Below are 8,599 nucleotides of genomic sequence, written 5' to 3' on the forward strand. Positions count from 1 at the left end.
TGATACATTTTGGGGTAGATACGATCTTTTGATCGCCTCTTATTGCATTTTATTGCAATGTTTCAGAACCCAAAAAACGTAATTCTGGTGTTTTGATTTTTTTTCTCGTTACGCTGTTTACCAATCAGATTAATTTATTGTATATTTTGATAGATTGGACATTTCTAAAAGTGGCGATACCAAATATGTGTATTTTTTTTTTTAAATTGTTTTATTTTTAATGGGGCAAATGAGGGTGATTTGAAGTTTTGTATTTTTTTCATTTTTTTTAGATTTTTTCAAACTTTTTTTTTTTACTTTTTACTGTATTTAATAGTCCTTTTAGGATACTTGAAGATGTGATCATTCCATCGCCTGTGCTATACATAGCAGAACTTCAGCACTGTTATGTATAGCAAAAATCATATTCTCTTATGAACGCCGACCACAGGCTGGTGTTCATGGGAGGATCGTCGTGACAGGCACTGGGATCTTCAGCAGACCCCCAGCTGTCATGACAACCCATCGGCACCCTGCGATCCCGTGACGGGCACTCCAATGGGCAGGCTCAATGATGCGCTTCATGTCTGCAAGTGTTAAATGCTGCGGTCAATGATTGACAGCGGCATTTAATGATTAACAGCTGTTAGAGGCACTTGATGGCTGATTAAATCGGCCATAAAGTTCAGGGAAAGATACATGCTCAGCGTGTGAGCCTGCATCAAAGACAGGGACATGGCCGATGAAGTAAATATACGTCATCGGTCGTGCAGGGGTTAATGCGAATTTGCCCTGGTTTCCGCAGCATAAATTGTCAGGAAATGGGATTAAATTCTACAACAGTGGTCAATTTCCATTATGGATTCTTTCTACATCATAAGGAGAAGATCCGAGTTGAAAATCCACAGTGCATCCACTTGGCTTGAACATAACATAATATTAGTGACTTTTTTTTTAAATTCTGCATTGAGCTAATACTACATTTTTTTTGATAAAGTTGTTCAATTTGAGCTTTGATATTACTTCTTTGATTTGTTTTATTTGTCTGAATTCCCATTTTTGTCATGTCTGAAATAGAGGGCTAATTTGGACCTTATATTCCCGATCCACTTTTTACTTCAATGATGGTCTACCTATATGGACATGGGTTTAAGTCTTTTAGAAGTTGACCAAACCATTACTATAAGACCCAGGTTTCGTGGATACTATCATATATGCTCTTAGGCAGTAAAAATCTGCTCAGGATTCCTTTCTCCACTAGTACTGCATTTTTACAAAAGAAAAGTGTTGGAGGAGACAAAGTCCACTCCCGTTTTGTCCAGGGTAGCAAAGCCAACATTATAATGAGGTGCCACTGTGTGAAATTTAGGCTCCATCTCTTATGTGTCTGCCACTGTAAATGCCCTACATTAGTAGCCAAGATGCATGAACATCCTTCTCATTAGTAAGCTATTAGAAGCATGACTGATGGCTGAGTGTTGAAGATATACTAATAACAATTGGTCAGCTAAAAGACAGTAGCGGTAATAATGGAAAAAATGCTACTTTTATAAAGTCTTTCTTTCCTATCACTAAACATGAATCCTGCGGCTCTAGAGGAAAAAATAAACTCATAGGAAGTTCTCACTGTCATATCGCTTGTTCAAAAGAACAATTACATCCGACTTTCAACACAGCAATATCCACAGGTTGCTCAGCTTGATGTGCAATATGAAATCAACAGGGATTTGTATGATCATGTGAAGACTGGTTAACTGTTTCCCGCTAAAGAACAACTTAAAAATGTAAATCTAGAAAGTCTACACTCATACCTTACAGCTAGTTACAAAATGTGATCAGCAGTGTGCCAAGACTTTGTGTTTGTTTCCTCAGTGTTCATACTATAATGTAGAAATGGTTTAGCCAGCTATAAAGAAAACACCACTACTGAATAATCCCTTATTAATGCTTGCAGGGATTTGGAAATAAGGCCACGTTCACAGGTTCAGTATTTGGTCAGTATTTTACATCAGTATCTGTAAGCCGAAACCAGGAATGGGTGATAAATACAGAACGTGTTTCTATTATATTTTTCCTATGAGTGTTCCATTTCTGATATTGGATTACAAATACTGAAGTAAAATACTGACCAAATACTGAACGTGTGAACATGGCCTTAAAGGGGTTTTCCCACAAACAAAAGTTGATTTTAATCAATAGATCTTGGAATAATAATAACTTCTACAATTGGATGTGTTTAAATAAAATGTTCCTGTGCTGAGATAATCTTATAAATGTTCCCCTGTGTAAGCCAAGAAAGATCTGGTGAGTGCTGCTTTCCACATTTCTTAATATTGATGTCAGTTTTGAACTATAGCTTATGCACCACCGTAAAAGATCGTAAGTAACTGCTGATATTGAGAATATCACTTAAGCTTGTGGGATTGATGCTAATATACTTCTAAGTGTCCGATTTGAATTAACTGTGGAGAAGCAACACTGATCCAGGAGGTGAGTATCTTTTTTTGGTGTTTTTTCTTGCTTCTTTGGGCACATTAATAAGATGTTTTCTGTTAGTGGATGACCCTTTAAAAAAAATCTGACGTAAAAGCTCTGCATGTTCATTGTAAAACTTAGTATAAATGGTCTGGTCACATCTGCAGCAATCACATGTGTATTCCCGTCAGAAAAGAAAACTCGGAGACCTTTGGAGGATTCGAGCTTCTCTAAAGAGGAGCAGTGGGAAATCGGGAGATAAGTACATATTTTTTTAGTTTTGGACCATGCTTGGGCCTGTTTGAGACAAGAAGGTCTAAAGAACCCAATGAAGTGTCAAGTTAATGCTTGCAGATTTCCAACTGAACTACACTTGTAACTATAAGTTTCGGTGAAGGCTGTAACCGATAAACCAATAAATATTTGGGTGTTGATGCCTCAAGATGTTCCACTCAATGTCTTTACTCAGTGAGCAGGATGGGACCATGAAAGGTTTTTTGTAATGTTCCTGCCTGTAAAATTATAGAGAGAAGGGGGATCTGAGTGACTAGGTGACAGAAGAACCAACCACATGAAAGATAATATGGCTGACAAAAGTGGATGTCATGGAGCCACATTTTGATACAGAAACAGAAGGCAGGTCACGTCTGGAGTAAAAACAGCTATGCTTACTAGGCAAAGTGTTACCGAGACTTACGGTACATAGGAATTTGTGAGCACAGTCGAGTTCATATTTCCAGTATGCTTAGACCATAGCTGAGGTTACATTTTTAAAATAAAACTCATGATAAAGTGAGTAGATGAAATCTGCCTGTTGTGTATGAATGATGGATTGTGATATGGATGAGGAAGTGTCAGGCCATTGTAATGTGTGAAATTTCAGTTTGCCTGATGGGATCTTGCTGCATAGTTTAATAAAATATTCTCTACAAATCAGGTATTAACCTAAAGAACATACATAGACCATTTCTAGTTAAAATATGGAAGGGTCTACATAATAAGTGCTGCTAATTTGCGATCATTGACTTCCCTTTTGCAGATTTGAACATCTGTCACATTTTTGGGGAAAATCAATCACTATTTCACTTTTTCCCTCAATCATCTGCTTAGTTAGACAGGTTTGTGTTTGGTCTTGTTGACACAGTCCTCCATAAGTGTTTCTGCCTGAACGTCTTAGATATCTCATTCATAGTCTCCTCCTCTCCCCCTGTCCAATGTCTTCAGACATACCCATTCTCCCTGTATTTGTGGTTATCCATTCAAAGTGAAATAGATCATCTTTTTCTTTTCATCATACGGTACTTTATACTGCTGTATAAAATGGACTATTGCAATTCTTATTTTTATATTATTAATGTGAAAAATGTAATACATTTTTTTTTAAGTAAACATGAAGAACCCAATATTTTTAGCTAATATAACCCTAAAAAAAATCTAAAATTTCATATATCCGTCTGAAATTGTATTCTATTAAGGATCTGGAGGCATACACAAATAAATTCTGGATGCATCTGGAGATTTGAGGGCACATCGGTGGTTTGATAGATATCTCCGATGCCAGTGTTTTAAAATAGGACTTGCTATACATGTAGAAGGCTGGATGGGGGGAGAGCAGAGCGGTGTATTTAAAGCCACTGTTTGCGTTGCTACATTGCTCTGTTACCAGACACTATAATAAAATGTCTTGCATCAGAGGAAAGTTGACAACACATTTTGTTACATTCATAGCTCCAACTTAATCACGACAGGAAGCTTTCCTGCTGCTGGGAGAACATATTGCGTCACTAGGAACACCTGACACGGCTATCCAATGTCAATCACTTTGCTTAAGGTCATTAAAAATATTAGGGTGTCCACTTACAACATAAAGCCTGTGCATGAGTGACAATTAACAGGAAACACATAGCATGATAAATAATTGAACAGGTGGATTAAAGAAAAAAGGATTCCTAGTTCTAGCATTGCCAGAACGGGAGTGAGCTTTAGTAGTGTACAGTTTAGGTGTTCTGTGGGACTGGGTGCTACAGCTGTTGACTAAGGTTTCCTAGTGCAGTCTAAAGCCTAGTCTGGTTGATGTATGCCGGTCACAGTGACGTTGGAGGGGGAATGGAATTTCATGTTATTTGCGTTATGTTTATTGCGGTTGCTACTTGGTTGTGAGTTTAACCTCTTCAAGTACATTCATTCTTGGCCTGCCCAGAACTTCATCCAGCCGACTAAGCCAGGAATGTCAGCTATTTAGGTGGCCGGTTTTGGCAGGTTAATACAACAACCCTCTTTTAACCAATATACAGTTAGAGATAGATAGATAGATAGATAGATAGATAGATAGATAGATAGATAGATAGATAGAATAAAATCACTAACCATTCAAAATGCATTAGAAGTAGCATCAATTGCTGTGATTGTACAAGAGTAATTTGCACCATGGCTCTAAAAATACATTCATTCAATCATTTTGAATTCTTATTTCATCAGATTCAGTGTAATATATATACAGTCATGGCCGAAAGTGAAATTTTTCCAGAAAAAGAAGTATTTAACGCCAGAAAATTATTTCAATACCGCATTTTGCGGACTATAAGATGCACCCCAAATTTTGGGGAGGAAAATAGGAAAAAATAAATAAATAAAATGGTGGTGCATCCTGTAGTCCGATTTTACGGTAGCTTACCGGCGATAGGGGGAGGCAGCAGCCGCAGGAGTGGGGCAATGCTGGGGGGCCTGTGCTGGGAGGAGAGGGTGTCCCGACGGTGTGAGGCTGCGAACCCTGGGCTTTCAAAAAATGTCAGCTGTGAGCGGAGTCCCCTTCCCATTGATTTCCCTGCGGCACATGTGCAGATTGAGATCTCGGGAGTTTTCGTTCCCTTTTCAGCAGCTGACCTTGTGTCTATTAGTGCCAGCAGGTCTTTGAAATATGTGGAACCACTAAAGGAAAAAAGGAGGGGAGGACAACATAGGTAAGGCAATTTTTTGTTATCTTTCTTCTCGCACCGGCAGATTTTTCCAAAACTAATCAAAGTAGGTGCACAGTATTAGAGGAATTAGCACAAAGCCCATTTTTTGGCACTTTGGGTTTTTTTAGGATAAAATGTCTCACAATCCTTTCAAATGTTGAAAGTAAATCTTTAACTGCGCAAAACACCAGACAGATTTTGAACTTTAGGATGTTAGCTGAGCGGAATTGTGCAAAAATTGCAGTTGGTGACTTAGGCTAAAACAGCTGCATGACCAAAACAGCACCCATAATTCTGAGCAAAAAAAGAAAGATGAAACCAAGAACAGTTAATATAAAAAAGGTGCAAATTAAAGAAGCACTCACATCAATATTTTTATCCTCTTAATATATTGCAATCATCATATTATATAGCACTGTGGACTTATGATTGTTAATTTCTACCCAGTTAATTCTTCTCTTTTCCATTAGACTTATGATATCATGTGATTAAAAACGGACTAGCTGAATCCTTCTAAGCTTATAAACCTAATTTGCATTGATTGATGAATAATTTTGATTACAACTGAGTTTTCTAAGCAATTTGTTAGAATTCTTCACATTCTGTATAGCTTTGAACTGTCGTATACTAATAATCCAGGCTGCATTCTTAAGTGGGATATTATCATGCTGCTTTTAAGCTGGGAATGTCTTCCTGCTGATGTAAAAAGGGTATTCTGATCACCAAGTGGCCCCTTAAAGTTAGGAGAGTTCTGGTGGGAGTAGATAGACTTTTCACAATAGTCTGGCTCACCCTTCCTGAAATCCCTGCCAGTGTCGTTCCCAGCTATTGTGATTCATAAGGAGCCAACACTTAAGCAGAAACTGTTATGCTGTAAAAGAATATTGTAGCCATGCTGCGAAAACAAAAGGATTATATAAAACATGCCAAAACAGAAAAATGAATAAAAGGAAATGCAGAGGGTGTATATATTTTGTGTGAGTGACAAGTAGTCAGCTATCTGCACTCATAAAGAAAAGCAATATAATAGCGACGAGCACACCTAAAATAATGAAAATTTTATTGGACACACAGTACAAATTTAAAACCATTAAGAACTCTTAAAATTATCAATACACACACTGACATCCATTGTATGCAGTGAAGAAATGGGCTAAATCTGTAAACTATTTAACATATTATTATTATTATAGCGCTATTAATTTCATGGCGCGTTACATGTGAAAAAGGGGTATAAATAGCAAACAACAAGTACAATAGTTTGAACAAAAAAAAGTTTGTCACCAACTGGTACAGGAGGAGAGAGGACCCTGCCCGCGAGGGCTTATATATATAAAAAAACATAAAAATAAAGAATATACTGTCTAGACCAGTTATGCATACATGTATAAAAACAAATATAGAAAAGGGATCTGTGTCCAAAAAATCATGTCAAGAATAATATATCCTGTGTACCAGCCCATAAAGTGATATGACTGAAAAGTGTAATAATGCAAGAAATATGGCCAAGTGCTAGAACCAATATGAAATCAATAAGTATCAAATAAACCCATAATATGTAAAGGTAAAGCAATAAACACGCCCAAAATGAAACAAAAAATCACACAATCCTATATGATAAGTGCATAGCCTAATCGTCTGTAAAGATAAAGACAATGATGGAATCTAAATGGACGAAAACATAGCCCAGATGTCATGAGACAAACCCCACGCGTACCGCTGCATGTCACAGCTTCATCAGGGGAAGAGAGTGTGTGTGTGCTATGCTATGTGTATGAGTGTGTTTGTGTTTCTATGAGTATAAGTGTGTGTGTAGCAGTGTGTGTGTTATTCTATGTGTATGTATCAGTGGGGGCGGATGTGCAGTACCCGGCCACTATCAGTAGACGGAGCAGCTCCATAACTGAGCACTTCTGGCAGCCGCCGGCAAGGAGAAAAGCTGATGGGCGGGGGGTGCAGGGTGTCACACCCCCACCAATCAAACATTGATGACCTATCATGTTATATGTTTCCTATATGATATAAGTAACTATGCATACAGTATATACAGAGAAGGAAATAAGTATTTGCTCCTTTGCTGTTTTACTAAGTTTGCCCACTGAAAAAGACATGAACAGTCTATAATTTTAAGGGTAGGTTAATTTTAACATTGAGAGATAGAATATCCCCACAAAAAAATCAAGAAAATCACATTGTATAAATTAGATACATTTTTTGGGATTTTGCAGTGAGAAATAAGTATTTGATCCCTCTGGCAAACAGCACTTAATACAGTCATATGAAAAAGTTTGGGCACCCCTATTAATCTTAAGCTTAATGTTTTATAAAAATTGGTGTTTTTGCAGCAGCTATTTCAGTTTGATATATGTAATAACTGTTGGACACAGTAATGTTTCTGCCTTGAAATGAGGTTTATTGCACTAACAGAAAATGTGCAATCTGCATTCAAACAAAATTTGACTGGTGCATAAGTATGGGCACCTCACCAGAAAAGTGACCTTAATATTTAATAGATCCTCCTTTTGCAAAAATAACAGCCTCTAGTCGCTTCCTGTAGCTTTCAATGAGTTCCTGGATCCTGGATGAAGGTATTTTTGACCATTCCTCTTTATAAAACAATTCCAGTTCAGTTAAGTTTGATGGTCGCCGAGCATGGACAGCCCTCTTCAAATGATCCCACAGATGTTCAATGATATTCAGGTCTGGGGACTGTGATGGCCATTCCAGAACATTGTAATTGTTCCTCTGCATGAATGCCTGAGTAGATTTGGAGCGGTGTTTTGGATCATTGTCTTGCTGAAAGATCCATCCCCTGCGTAACTTCAACTTTATCACTGATTCTTGAACATTATTGTCAAGAATCTGCTGATACTGAGTGGAATCCATGCGTCCCTCAACTTTAACAAGATTCCCAGTGCCGGCATTGGCCACACAGCCCCAAAGCATGATGGAACCTCCACCAAATTTTACTGTGGGTAGCAAGTGTTTCTCTTGGAATGCTGTGTTTTTTTGCCACCATGCATAACGCCTTTTTGTATGACCAAACAACTCAATCTTGGTTTCATCAGTCCACAGGACCTTCTTCCAAAAAGAAATTGGCTTCTCCAAATGTGCTTTTGCATACCTCAGCCGACTCTGTTTGTGGCGTGCTTGCAGAAACGGCTTCTTTCGCATCACTCTCCCATACA

The sequence above is a fragment of the Phyllobates terribilis genome, unplaced genomic scaffold, assembly GCF_046119375.1.
Source record: "Phyllobates terribilis strain yellow unplaced genomic scaffold, ASM4611937v1 Scaffold_5__5_contigs__length_657084704, whole genome shotgun sequence".
Lineage (NCBI taxonomy): Eukaryota > Metazoa > Chordata > Amphibia > Anura > Dendrobatidae > Phyllobates > Phyllobates terribilis.